The sequence below is a fragment of the Silene latifolia genome, chromosome X (assembly GCF_048544455.1).
Source record: "Silene latifolia isolate original U9 population chromosome X, ASM4854445v1, whole genome shotgun sequence".
Classification (NCBI taxonomy): Eukaryota; Viridiplantae; Streptophyta; class Magnoliopsida; order Caryophyllales; family Caryophyllaceae; genus Silene; species Silene latifolia.
In genome coordinates, this window is record NC_133537.1 from 295,774,679 (window position 1) to 295,787,615 (window position 12,937).

Sequence of the window (12,937 nt, forward strand, 5' to 3'; positions counted from 1 at the left end):
TCTTCAAGTCTAGCCAAAACTTTTTCAAACTTCAAATTGATGGTATCAATGTGAGCACTAAGTTGAGCACCTAATTGAGTAATGGAGTCCACTTCATGCTTTCCTCCTCTAGTAGCCTTGCGAGGTCTACTATATTGTGAGTTATGGACCGCCATTTCCTCAATTTTTTTCCAAGTTTGATTGTCATCAACTTCGGTGAACATTCCATTTGATCCCATGTTGAGAATGTTCCTTGAATCTTCATAAAGACCGTTCCAAAATTGTTGTACCAAGAACCACTCGCTAAGTCCATGGTGAGGACATGAGAGACAAATTCCTTTGAATCGCTCCCAAGCTTCATACAAAGATTCTTCATCCCTTTGCTTAAAGCCCATAATTTGAGCTCTTAACATGTTAGTCTTTTCCGGTGGATAGAATTTTTTGTAGAAAGCTAGAGCCAACTTCTTCCAAGAATAAATTCCGAGAGTAGCCTTATCAAGGCCTTTCAACCATTGTATTGCGGTGCCAATTAGAGAAAAAGGAAATAAGACCCATCGAATTTGGTCTTGAGTTACACCGGTTTGAGAAATCGCATCACAATAGTCGCAAAAGGTCTCCATATGAGAATGAGGGTCTTCACTAGGCATCCCCCCAAATTGGCTTCTTTCGACTAATTGGATAAATGCGGATTTGGCAATAAAATTTCCGGTTAGATGTTGTGGTGTGGGAGTACCATTGGGTAGGTTCTCCTCGGTGGGTACGGAATGTGATGAAAACTTAGGCATTGTGGTTTGATTTTGTGTTAGATTTTGTATTGGGTTCTCCTCACCTTCTCTTGCAAAAGGGTTGATGAACTCAATAGTATTTGGTTGAATATCTACAACCTCACCAATACCTCTCAAAGTTCTCCTAGCAAGTCTTCTATTGGTTGTTAAAGTCCTTTCAATTTCGTGATCAAAGGTAACAAGTCACCTTGTGACCTTCTAGACATGCAAAATATCAAACAACTCGAAAACAATTAGAACAAACCTAGAGGAGTTTTACTTCCCCAAGGCAAAGAAAGACACAACTAATAAAAATATAAGAGAATCTAAATCAAGTTAACACCGTCCCCGGCAACGGCGCCATTTTTTGGTCGGTTTATGGGGTTTAGTTTTTCAGTGCTTGTCGTTAGGAGCACCTAGACCAAAACACAATTTATAACTTCACAAACAACTCTACAATTAGTAAAGAGGCAAGTAAAGGTCGGATCCCAAGGGACGGGAATTGAGATGAGATTTCTATTGTAACGAGTGGTGTCTTAAGGGGTGTCACAATTGGGGTTTGATGTAGAAGATCACTAAACTAAATAGCAATGAAAGTAAACATGTAAGATGAATTAAAAGGGATGTAAACAATTGATAAAAAAAGGCACTAGGGTGTCATGGGGTCATAGGAGATTCATGGGAATTGATCATATAAACATATTCTCAAGTTATAAGCAAGCAATTATTATTGTGATGGATCGAGTTGGTTTATATCTTACAATCCTAGGAAAGTTTGGCTCCCGGAGCCGAATCGATTAGATTTTACAACACCTACAAGTCGACTTAATCTTCCCTAATCAACAATATGCATGGTCTAATGAGACTCGAGTTGGTTTATGTCTTACAAGTCTCATTGAAAAGATAGGTGATGGGTAAAAAATGCAAGGATTCATAGGCTCACATTTCATCAAACATAACATGTGCATAAGTTGAGATCACAACAAGCAAGCAAATAAACTATGAAAGCATATTAATTTAAGCATGAATCATTCCCCATGTTGGTTTCCCCTAATTACCCATTAACCCTAGCTAAGGAAACTACTCACTCATTATCATGTTGAACATGCTAGCAAGGTTGTCAATCATACCAACAAAGTGAAACATGATGAATAAATGAATGTAATTAACAATAATTAAAAAGGGGTTAAGAGAATTATACCTACTAATGATTCCAATAATAAAGCAAAGAATAAAAGAAGTACTTGATGCTTGATTGGAAGGTTGTCAATCTCCCAATAATAACCCAAATAATCTTCAATTACCCAAAATAAAGGATGAACAAGAGAGAGATTAAGGAAATAAAACTTGTATTAACACTTGATTAAATGTTGATTATATGATTAAAGAGAGATTTTATTGATATTAACTACACTAAAGATTGCTAAGAAGAACATGCTCTTCTAATTAGACTAATGGGGTATTTATAGTGGGGATTAGGTACATGAATTAGGGTTAACTAAGGGCTTAAATGACGATTAAGTCCCTTGTTGAGGAAACGCCGGTCTCTTTTGGGAGACTCCGTTCTCTAGGGAGACTCCGGTCTCTAGAAAAAGATGTGCATCCTTCCTTGAAGCTTAAAGAAGACGAAATGGGACTTTCTGGGAATCCGGGCGTCTTTAGCACGGGACGGGCGGATTTAGCGGTCTCTGCCCGGGCGTCCAGGGGGTGAAGACGGGCGTCTTCTGGAGCTTTTGCCCCGGCGTCTTCTGGAGAAGCCGCTCGGATTGTGGCGTGGTGGACGGGCGGATTCAAGGCAATCCGCACGGATTGTCATGCAGTCTTGTTCCTTCTTCTTTTCTTCCTTTTTCTTCATAAAATCCTTGAGGATTTCCTCGGGGATGCAAGGATCTTTTCTCATCATTGCCCATCTACTATAGTATGTACAAAGGCCTTCTAATCTTGTCTCTCCTTGATGCTTGGTCATTGAATTCAATCAATTTAGCCTCATTTTGCCATGAAAATGGAATGTTTGCACTCCTTTCCTACCAAGGAATCAAAACCTCAAAGAATGTGCAAAACAAAGAACTACAGACAATAAATGACCCAAATATGCACTAAAAAGCATGGGAACAAGGCTAATTCGGGGACTAAATATGCTCTAATTATGGTCACATCACCAATTTATCAGGTCAAGTCTAAACAGTCAGCTGAACAGAAACTCGTAGATTATGCGTATGACAAAGCTAATAACTATCAACAAAAGTGCAAGGCTCAAACAAAATGACAAGTTATAGTGCAGTTTCATCACGGAAATCTACCGTTCTGACTCAACCTATATGCAAAAATAAACGTGAATATTTTTGGATTTTTTTGAAATTTTTCTATTTTTTTGGAATTTTTGAATTTTAATGAAATAAATAAAAAATGCAAGCTGAAATAAATAAACGTGAATGCAAAACAAATGCAGATACAGACTCAAAAGGACACAATACCCTCCCCAAACCAAAATGGACAACGCCCTCGTTGTCCTCCAGCATACACCAGCAGATATATACAGGGGAACGGGAATATACAACCAATAATAAAATAAAAACAATAAAATAAAGAGGAGAGAAAATAAAAGAGTAAGAGATACATACAAAATACGAACTTCCCCAAACCAGCCAGAAAACTGGGGAAGTGAGTAGACCAGTAGCTACTCATCATCGTCCTCGTCACGGACGTCCTCCACCCTGAACTCCGGATCAGCCTCCTCCGCTCCTCAGCGCGAGCTCTCTCCACTGCCACCTCAGGGTCCTCGTCCTCCTCCTCCTCAGCAGACTCCGGGTACCCCTCAGCTGGGTACTGGTAGAAGGAAGGGTGTGGCCAACCCTCTAGGATTGGACAGTGTCACATCAAGTGGTACTCGTATAGAGGGTGCAAGGTAAGAGCCAAGTCCCTCTCCATACGAGCCTGTCGCTCTGCAATCTCAAGCAACAAACCGCCACGGCGCCCTTGGTGCATGACCGCGGACGCCACAAAGGGTGGAGGTGGTACGAAAGTAGCCGGTAGTACCGGCTGTGCCTGTGTTTGGTCGGTTGGAGTGGGAGTAGGAGTGGGAGTAGGGGTCGGGATGGGAGTAGCCGTGGAAGGCTGGGTACTCCCTGAAGGTGTGGACCCCTCTCCAGTCTCAACTCTACGCCGCTTCTTGGCGGCGGGTACAGTGGGAGGTGGTCGGAGTGGAAGGTGAAAAGCAGGTGGAGGTGGTAGTTGGGCGCCCCTAGCAACAGTAGGTAAGGGGTCTAGACGGGGGAGAGTGTCACAAAGTAAGTCCACAGACAAGGAACCGTCTATCTTCCATGTCTGGTAGTCTGGGGTCAGCCAATGCTGAGAAAGCATGGCATCCAGACTCGGAAACCTCTCTTCCTAGAGGTACTGCAAGTCACGAGGCCAGACGGGGCAGAGGGAACGGGCAAGAATGGTAGTTATGCCACCGCAAGCAATAGATCCCGTCTCCTTCAGCCCCTGGGCCTGAAAGTAGTGGGCGGTCAGGTAGGCAATGTTGAGGGTAAAAGGACCCTCACAGTCAACGTTCAGGGAACTGCCCAGGATGGAGAGCTCGGTGTTTGTGATGTTGTTCGGCTCCTTTCGGCCGAAGATGGTGCTCGCCATCAACCTAAGAGAATAACGGGCAGGGGGAAGGTGGACCTGTGCGAGCTTTCGCTCGGTAAAAGTGGTCTGGGCCAGGGTCCTCCAAAGCTGACGAATGACCCTCCTAGGGGCGGTAGTGTCGCCCGTAGAGGAGAGGCCAAGTCTCCTACCAAACTCCTCTAAAGTCATCTGAAAAGTCCGGTTAAACAACCGGAAAGACACTGAAGAACTAGCGGGGTCAGCATCGTATGCCCCGAAGGAGAAGGTGAAGGAGCTGAGGAACTCAAGACTCAGCTCCAGAAAGGTACAACCGCTCATAGTAATGAGGCCAGTCATCCCCATGCCCCGTAGAAGCTCACAAATCGACTTGTAAAAACCGAGTCTCTCAAGTACCGGTTTATTTAAAAACCGGGAAGGTACAAACTTGCAGCCTAGGAGGTGATAAAACCTCTTACGATGTAAGGCGTTAACAAAAATTACCTGCGGATAGTCTGGGTGAGAGTCGAGGGAAGTATCCCCTCGAACAGTAACCGTGCCAGAAGTAGAAGGAGCAGCTGAAGTAGATGGTGCAGCAGAAGTAGAGGTAGCAGGAGCTGGTGAAGAACGGTGACGTCCACGACCTCGACCCCGGCCTCTAGAACCCGAAGTAGAAGCCCGTGCAGTGACGGTGCTAGGAACTAAGGCTGCTCAAAAGGCTGCTGCAGCTGCAGGTGAGTCCGCCACAGGTCTGAAAACAGCGGCTGGAGTAGAGGGTGTGGCTGCTGTGGCCACCACTAAAGAAAGACTAGCAGCAGTGCTAGCAGTGGTGGTGGCCGTAACGGAAGTGGCAGCCGAAACAGAGCTAGCGGTAGAGCTAGCTGGGGTAAAAACAGTACCGGCAGCTGAAACCAAGAACACGGGTTTGCGGTACTAACTAAAGTGGAGGCGGTGGTAACAGCAGGGACCACCGTCTCAGTCAAGGATGGACTAGAAGACGAGCTAGTGGAGGGCAGAGAGCTAGAATCCATCCTGTATACAAAGGGGCAGGGGACATGATAAGATAACAGCGGCTAACAGCAAGAAAACAAGCATGGTAACGGCATGACAGTCCCTAAACAGTCGAAAAAATTCGACTTCGGCCCAAAAATTCCAAAAATTCCTCAAAAAAATTTCGAATTACAGCATTTAAGCATCGATAGGGGCGGGATAGCAGTCAACAACAGCAGCATTTAAGCAACAAACGAAGTTAACTAAGCATTTGACAGAAGCAAAGACCAATTTTCAGTCGAAAATTGCGACTGTAAGAACCCCTAATTGCGAAAATCGTGCAAAATTCGAAATAATCATGCAACAAACAATGAGGAATGGGGATTGATCATCAAGTAAGGCAAAGAAAGGCAATCAATGACAGTATAAGTCGAAAAACTCGACTAAACCAACAATTTCGAAACCCTAATTTCAAATTACCTCATAAAAATGCAAAATTAATTAAATGGAAATGCAATGAGGTGAAAAAATCACTTACTTGATGAGAATAAACCTACAAATTGCAATTAATCTTCAATTAACAATCAAAAGTGGCGATTTTTTTGATCAAAAACCGCGAACCCTAAACCCGCTATTAACCCGTGTAAACTAGCATAAATTAAGGGGGAAATAAGGGGTTTTGAACGATTAATTAGCAAGCAACAATTTGTAGGTGACGGATTTGGTATTAGAGCAAGAAAAATGGGGATTTGGGGGATTTTTTTATCGCAAATAGGAAGGGTTAGTCGAAAATTTGGGGGAGAAATGAATTAAGAACAAAAACAATTGAGTTTAAGGAAAAACTCCCTGTGTCCTTTGCGAATTCACTCGATCGAGTGGTTTAGAACTACTCGATCGAGGACTTTGATGATCCATCTACTCGATCGAGTAGAATTCTACACGATCGAGAACTCCCCATATGTGCTTTACTCGATCGACTGAAAAAGAAGCACTCGATCAACCACAATTCACTCGATCGAGTACAAAAAGTACTCGATCGAGCTCTTTTACTCGTGCAAGCTCCTTAATTCGTCTTTCTTCCTTTGAACTTGTGTAAAAATTTCCCAAACCTGCATAAAAACACGTGCAAAAATATCCCAAAATACCAAATATGCATAGTAACAGTCTATAGTCTTAAATCTACGCTAGAAATTGTCTAAAATCTAATTGTCCTAATTAAAAGCAATAAAAGAAATTCAACGAGAAATTCAAAAATTGTTTTTACAAGGTGTTACACGAGGCATTTCCCCGCTCACTTCCCAATGCAATTCAGTAGCCCCTTGGAGGGCTCCTGACTGGAGGACGTCATCTCAGCAACATTGATTGTCCTCTTCAGCTTCCATGAGCTTGAATTTGAATCATTTAATTCTTTAGGAGGGGAATAGTTCACATCCACATATGCACGAACTTTCCTCGTCCTTGCTCCTTTATCACCGTCTTTAGCATCCTCACTTCCAATTTGATTGATAATTGTTGCACACTCCCCTTTGACAGCTCCTTCATTGCTTTCATCTGTACCTGCAGCAAGGAAAACAGACGAACTTTCCTCCTTTTTGCTCTCAACTTGAGGCGGAGGGGTAACAATAGCAGCACAATACTCCAAATTTTCATTTGGAGTGTCAATAATAGGGTCAATAGAAGAGAGGGCATTGCAAGGTTGAGCTTGCATGGGAGCCCTCCGGAACTTAGACTGATGGAATATCAGCTCCTCGTCCCCTACCTGAAAGGTCAAAGTCTTCCCCCCGACGTCTATAACTGACGGGCAGTAGACAAAAATGGTCTCCCTAAAATAATAAGGGTATGTGTATCTTCGGGGATGTCTAAGACGACGAAGTCAACGGGAATAAAGAACCTCCCGATCTTTACAGGTACGTCTTCTATTACACCTAGTGGCCGTGATATACTATGGTCGGCCATCTGGACAGTCATGTTGGTGCTATTAAACTTTGTCAAACCAAGTCTCTTAGCTAGAGACAACGGTAAGACACTCACGCTAGCGCCTAGATCGCATAACGCGTTATCAATCAAATGGGTACCGATATGACACGGAATTGAGAAACAACCCGGATCTGACTGTTTCGGAGGTAACTTATTTTGAACTAGGGTCGTCCCCACCTCAGTCAAGCCTACCATCTCATTATCACTAATATGCCTCTTACGCGTCAAAATTTCTTTCATAAATTTAAGGTAAGAGGGTACCTGTGTCAGCAGTTCGGCGAATGGTACAGTGACCTGCAAGCTTCTCAAAATTTCAGCAAATTTGCCAAACTGTTGGTTAGCTTTAGTATTCTGTAGACGCCTCGGGAAGGGAACCGTGATGGGTATCTCGAGTCCCTTGTTTCTCTCTTCCAATGTATCAGCCGGAGCAAGCTCTGTATCCTTTGGACGCTTCTTTCCTTTCGAATGAGGTCTTTCAGGTGATTTCTCGCTTAATCGAGCACTAGCAGGCTCTCGATCAAGCTCTCCGTCATCCAAACTACTCGATCGACCAAAATTCCCATTCGATCGAGTAGTTTCTTCAATAGAACCACTCGATCGAGTAGAATTTTCACTCGAAAGAACAGTTGCCTTTTCCTGTTCACTCGATCGAGTAGAATTTTCACTCGATCGAGTACTTTCTTCATCAACTCTACTCGATCGACCTCCAGAAACCAGTCGATCGAGTACTTTCTTAGCCGTCAGCTCATTTCCTTCGCCAGAACACTGTTCATCATCAGTTATAGCCTTCCTTGGGTCTAATTTTTGCATTTCCGGTCCCTCATATGAACGACCGCTTCTCAAATTGATTAAATTTACCGTCTCATGTGGATTTTTCTCAGTTTGAGACGGTAATTGACCCTGCTTTCTTGTGGATTGATTCGTGGCTAACTGCGCAACTTGAGTTTCAAGTGCCTTAATGGATGCATCTTTCTGTTGATCACTCAGCTGCCACTGCTTTGTAAAGGACTGCAACATAGACTTAAGCTCACCTATTTCACTCACCCCTCCAGAAGATGATGCTCCGTGATTGGGAGGAGGGAAGGAAGGAAGCTTCTGAAAGCCTTGTTGATTCTTATGTGGAGGAACATACGGCTACTGCTGGTGCGGAGGAGGGGTAGGATTGAGCACATTTTGACTAGTCCACCTCAAATTGGGATGGACTGCCCCTTGGTTGTTGTAATAGGAACCCCCTCCTTGCCTGTATTGTTGAAAGGCAAGAACTTGTTCCTTCTCCGTAAGACAGCCAACAGCAGTGTGACCGTCATTGCTCCCACACCTCTCACATGTGACGGTCTCCCCTCTAGTAAGAACATGGATCGTCTGAGGCTCCCCAGCCGCATGTAACTCCAACTTGACAAATCTAGCATTCATGGCTTCCAGCTGAGCCAAAAACTGCTTATCGACTGCATGAACTGTTCTTATACTATCCCTCGGGTTTCTATACTCAGCACTGTGATTCGCCATCTCGTCATAAGGGCCCATCCCTTATCATCATCGGTATTTTCCTGGAATCTCCCACTAGATGACGCATCAAGTATGGCTCTGTGGTCATCATACATCCCATTGTAGAACTGGTTAGCTATAAACCATGGGTCAAAACCATGGTGAGGAATAGACCTCACCAATTTCTTGAATCGGGACCACGCCTCATATAGAGTCTCATCGGGAGCCTGCCTGAAACTGGTAATCTTGGCCCTCAGCAGATTGGTGCACTGTGGAGGGAAATATCTCTTGTAAAAGGCAAGAACAAGAGACTCCCAATCTGTAACCCCTGCAGCTGTGCGGTCCAAATCAGTCAGCCACTCCCTGGCTGAGTCGGTCAAAGAAAACGGAAATAAGACCTCCTTAATCTTGTCTTGAGTTACCCCCTTGGTGGCGGGGATAGTAGAATAGTAGTCTGTAATGACCTCCATATGCTTCCTTGGGTCTTCACCTGCCACACCTCTATATAGATTTTTTTTCCACCAGATTGATATAGGAAGGACGGATGTCGAATGTATTCCCATCCTCAGTCTGGAGATTGAAACCCTTTGGAATCGAGGTTGCTTTAGGTACCGAGTGACTAGAAAGTTTTGGCATCTTTACTTGTTGATCGGCAAAAATAGGAATGTATTCTGCGAAAAGAGAATGATGTAGCTCTGGCTCGAAAGTACTCAAGTCTTCATTTCGTGATTTTCTCTGCAGACGGAGTCTATACCTGAACAATCTCTCTGGTTCTGAATCAGCTGAAACTAACTCAAACCTGTCTGACCTGGGCATAAACAACACTGAAAGAAAATAAGTGAGAACTGCCTCAAGGAATAAAAATTCCCTGAGACGGATAAAATAAACGAAACAAAGACAGATAGGGCAATTGCCTCCCCGACAACGGCGCCAAAACTTGATACGTCTGTCGTGTACCTATAAAAAATAAACTAACTAAACTAACTATATAGCTAGGGAAGTCAGGTCGATCTCCTCAGGGAGGCAAGATATCTGTAGAAGTCCGTCTATTTGGTCACAAATGGGGGGGGGGGGGGGGTTGTTTGAATTGTTTTCTAGACTACAAAGTTTAAAGGAAGAGAAGTAGAGAAAAGAGCAGTAAAAGCAAGAAAATAGGATTAAACTATCAGATAGAGAAGGAACATGTCGGGAATTCGGTTCACTACGGTAGTCCGGTGACTTAGCTGTAAACAACTCAGACGAATTAAAGCAAGACGGATGTGGAAAGGTCCTTTCGGTCCACTTTCTATCCTAAAATACCATTAACTTAACTTTCATTCTCGTCAGGGTAGTTTACTGTTCATAGCAGGCCTATTTAGTCCAATCTTTCGATCTAGGATTAATTTTAGCCAGATTAAAGAGATGACTTAGAAGCGTGCACTCAACTAAGTCGATAAATACAATTAAATTGCTATGGTGACAAAATCTCGCAATTAATTCATATATTTCATTTACTACATCGTCACATTCCTACCGCAGATCCCCTAATCCCAACATGCATTAAATTTAGCTACTCATATCGCTATTAATATCAAAACTAATAACAAATGAAGAATTAACAATAAACATGATGAAATAACAAATAAAATGCATAAAAGTGAATTAGGTCAAAGGAATAAATGAGGTAAACAAGGAATTAAAGCAAACAAACGATTGATTAATATTAAGAGAAGAGAAAAGAATTACAATCGTGCGAATCCGGCGTAAAGAACAAATCAAATACGAGCGAAATAAAGCCCAAAGTAAAGTTACAGTGAAGAGAAAAGTAACGCAGTAAAGTTTGATAGTAGAAAATTCGATAGAAATCAGATGCCTAATAACCTAGTAACGTAGTGCTTAAATAGGAAAATAACTAAGTTTATCGAAATAAAACAACTCACGGGCTAATTAAAGCCCATGAAACAAAAACCACTCGATCGAGTGGATTAAAACCACTCAATCGAGCAAACCTCAGCATAATCTACTCGATCGAGTAGAATAGTTACTCGATCGAGTAACTCTCTTTTCAGCACCTTTGGATCGAGTAGAAAACTACTCGATCGACCAACTGGGAGCATAAAAACCACTCGATCGAGTGGTAAAGCTACTCGATCGAGTCTTCTGTCTTCAAATCAGCTCACGTTCACGCCCGACTGCCTCGTAATCCGTGCCTTCACGCATTCCAATGCAGTATCTCACTCTGGAAAATCCCGTCTCCTCTAAATGCATGCAAAAAGGACGAAGAAGGGTACGATTCCACTACTTTCGCGTTCATTTCTACAAAACGGACAATGCGAGCCAAAGTAGCCAATTCGGGGCAAAATACTATATAAACAGTATAAAAATGCATAGAAATACGTGCTGAAATAGGCTAAAAAGACTATACATTAGGCACGTATCATTCCGGATATTTCTATTCCATATTTTATCAATCTTTTAGTCTTTGGTAAACAATTTCCCGTAATATTCACACAAAATATTAAGGAAAACCAAATTATTCCGTTATTCCATAAACTAAACACGGAAATCTTTTTTCTACAGGAGGAAACCACTTGGGAATAGACGCAGCAGGTGCTGCGCCTCTTCCAAGAGACGCAGTGCTTGTTGCGCCTCTTCCCATGTCCTTTTCTGCGTATTTTTTCGTATCGTTTCATATCTTTTCGAGATTCACTTCCAAAGTTTCTCCGAAAACCCTAATTCCGTGATTAGTATAAATAGAGACCTTCGGTCTCACATATTTCTCACGCGAGTGTCCGCCCTTCTCTTCTCCCTTTGCATTCTAGACCACGTTCTTACTTTTTGGCGTCTACGTGCTTGAACTTTCGACCACGTAAGCTCGGATCCGTCTGAGTACCAGCCTCGTTTTGCATGACCGACCAATTTGACCAACTCCACCATAATCAACTTTAATCAATTTGTTTTAATTCCTCTTACGAGGGCACTTTCGTATAAATTCGAGTCGAGCATCACTAATCGTAAACTTAGTTCATCTCGTTTCGTCAAAAATGTAAGTCTGAGGGTGTAAATCTCTCTTTTCATTTATTGTTATTCATTTTTTGTAATCATATTGTAAGATTTATATCGAAAATACAATTAAAACCGATTTCTAAAACCCTTTCCTTAAAACCCTTTTTACGGATTATCAGAGGACAACCGTCGAGAAAGGACGCAGCAACTGCCGCGCCTCTTCGAAGGGACGCAGTACCTGCTGCGCCTCTTCGTGAGGTTGCCGCAGTTCCTGCTTCCTTTCTTCTTCCTTCGTCTTTCGTTGATTCGTTCTTTTGTTTTCATTTGTTCCTTGTTTTAATATAACAATCTGAACATAATAATTTGACATATTAATTGTTCATCACCATTAGTAATTAGTTCATCTCATTAATTCCCGACTTAAATCCCAAGTAATTAATATTTGCGGGTTTTCGTCATTAAAGTCAAACCGAGTTGTAGAAATTCGATTCATTTTTATTGGGTTTCTGAAATTCGATCTTTGATATATTCTCACCTGTTTATTATCATACTCATCATTAGTCCGTCATTAATTCATCGTATTTAACCTAATTAATTTGTTTAATTTATTAATTTGTTAATTAACCTTATTAATCCTGTATAATTCGTCCTAATTAGTTTTTATCCGTGTTTTATCGTTTTTATGACCCTTAATCACATGTAAATAATCTGATAATCACTTTCATCCGAGTAAATAATACTAATCAATCATTAAAATCACCAACGAACATTAACGACTTGCAATTCCGGCTTCACAGCCAAAACTGAGCCAAGGAACAGACGCAGCGACTACTGCGCCTCTTCCAAGGGACGCAGCTCTACTGCGCCTGTTCCTGGTTGACTTCTGTCTCTGAACTCCCGTTTTGCCTTGATCTAGTTTATTAATTACGTATTTAATTAACTATTAATCGTATAATCTATTCGTTAATTATTTTATTTATTCTTTCTTTTCTAAATTATCCGTTTTAGATGTATTTTCGACATAAATCATTAAACCCGATGTAATTATTGTAATTTTCATTATTGTAATTTTCCTTTATTGTATTTATCATTGTACCTTTTTATTGCTTGTATGCTTTCACATGTAATTGAACTTAAATCCCGATTCGACCCAATTGTATGCTAAAACT

The 12,937-nt window shown here is 42.0% G+C and overlaps 1 non-coding gene across 1 annotated transcript; it reads left to right on the forward strand.

Annotated features, from left to right (window-relative positions):
• The first annotated feature begins 285 nt into the window (after positions 1-285).
• Positions 286-392, forward strand: LOC141624922 (small nucleolar RNA R71). The gene has a single exon (XR_012534725.1). It is a non-coding gene; the product is annotated as a small nucleolar RNA R71 (small nucleolar RNA).
• The last annotated feature ends 12,545 nt before the right edge of the window (positions 393-12,937 follow it).